The following is a 2,079-nucleotide window of genomic DNA, read 5'->3' on the forward strand; positions in this document are numbered from 1 at the left end:
TTCAAAGCTTTCCTTCGTCATTACCATCATCATCATTTGCATCATAATCATCTTTTAGAAGAATAACTTCTTTCTAGGGAAAAAATGAAATTGTTAATTTGTTGAAAATATAAGATCCGAAATTTTGAGAGTGAAGTCCCAACATCCAATTCTCTTATATTTTATTTCAAACTATATTTTTATTGACCTTACATAACCTAAACTACTTTAAAATGAGGATAAAAAATTAAAATCCACATGCTAAACATATATTTTTGTGATGTTTAATAACAACCTTGGAGTAATTAAATTAATTATGTATTTTTCGTTATGCCCTTAGCTTCTTGTGCTTCGTTTTCAGAGGGGTGTAAAATGTTAACACTTAATTTTATTTCTGTTTCATATCTAAAAACAAACCAATACATTGACTGTTCCCTTGGCAGGTTTAATCTACCAACTTCAATAACAAATGAATACCTTGCCATGCTCTTTTTAAATGGTCCTTAAAATCAAGTCTTAAGATTTTCGAGATTTTTGCTCAATCAGACAGGCATCATACATCTTTTATATTTGTCAATTTTACCTTTTTCTTGAGGGGGAGACTATCCAGAATGACGTGGTCACGATCTCTAGGGGAACCTTCACTTCCACCTCCCAGAGGTCCACCTGTCTCATAACCACTTTCATCTGTGGTTGTCATTTTAGATACTGAAAATAGATATGAATTCGGTTCTTTTTCTATGGAGGATAAGTTCATTTTATGCCAATCCCTTGCGGGTGGTCCTAATCAAGAGGGCTCTGAGGTGTTCTAACCCTGCGGGGCTATTATATACTCAATATGACCAAGCTCAACCTAACCTTAATTGCCTAAAGTAAAATACAAACACACGAAAAACTCCACCCCCCATCCCTCCCTTGAGTTCAATTTTTCAAAATAAGCGGATGTGTTCTGTGCAAGACTGGCAACTCTAAGGGAAAATGCCATGAATTAATTAAAAATTGATCTTTAAGAAGCCAAACTTTATACAAGTCATATAATTTGATTGATAAAATTAACGATCTATTATTTTTTTCCGTAAAAACGGGAGATGTGAACACTTCACTGATGAACAGAGACTAATACGAATAAAAAGTAATGATATAAAAGAAGTTTTCTCTATTTCTATAATAAGGAAAAAGAATATATCCATGATTAAGTTACTCATTAATCATAAGATTGCAACTACCGTTTTATACACATTTTCAAAAATATTATAAAAACGTCGTCGCTGACATTGGATGAAATCATCCTTAACTTTTAAACAAAAATATGACTATATTATAGAACTAAAGTAAAATTTTCAAAACTAAATGATAAAGATTATTAAGAATTAAATTATGTAACACACCACACCAGAGAAAAACATTTAAACCACTGAAAAGGAATTTTTTATCACACATTAATCTTTTCTACCTGCTCTCGTCACCCTTATTTAATTCTACATCAATTCTGACATTTCGTGTCTAGATATTTTTAGTTCCAAAGCCAAATCGCCAAAATTAGTTTTGTTATATTTACAGTTTTTAACGGATTGTTGTTTACCCCCTAGCCTCTAAAGTTTTTACTCCAAGAGGAGGGAAGAAGGGTGAACAGAACACATCATATTTATATTTTGTTATGAAAAAAAAGAGAAGAAAAAAGTTGGAAGAGTAGTTTCCTCCCAAAAAGCACATATAAAAGATTTTACATTCCAACCTCCAATATTACTATCCACACCCTATCCCAACCGGGAACAATAATAAGCTTGCTTAAAATTCATTTAGCGTATCTCGATTCCGCCATTTATCAGATGATTTTAAGAAACATATTCATACATATATTTAAGATTTGCATATATCATTATCAATCCATATACTTTTGTAAACAGAATTGTTGCAGTTTTTATGGGGGGAATTTGTGGGGGAATATTTCATGCGTGAGTCTGTGTTACTGTTTATCTTTTACATCTATCCCTTACTTCACATTAGAATCCTTTATACTTAGAGAAAGATGCCTTTCCTTATACCAAATGTCGTCTTACTCACAAGCCGCCGCGGCATTTGCGCTAATCAAACAAAATC

The 2,079-nt window shown here is 32.2% G+C and overlaps 1 long non-coding RNA gene across 1 annotated transcript; it reads right to left on the reverse strand.

Annotated features, from left to right (window-relative positions):
• Position 1: 1 nt before the first annotated feature.
• Positions 2-681, reverse strand: LOC145314876 (uncharacterized). Its single transcript, XR_013877882.1, has 2 exons — positions 563-681; positions 2-73 (listed from the first exon to the last, which is right to left on the reverse strand). It is a non-coding gene; the product is annotated as an uncharacterized LOC145314876 (long non-coding RNA).
• Between the last annotated feature and the right edge of the window lie 1,398 nt (positions 682-2,079).

This window comes from Acartia tonsa, chromosome 3 (genome assembly GCF_053477335.1).
Source record: "Acartia tonsa isolate MP-2025a chromosome 3, ASM5347733v1, whole genome shotgun sequence".
Classification (NCBI taxonomy): domain Eukaryota; kingdom Metazoa; phylum Arthropoda; class Copepoda; order Calanoida; family Acartiidae; genus Acartia; species Acartia tonsa.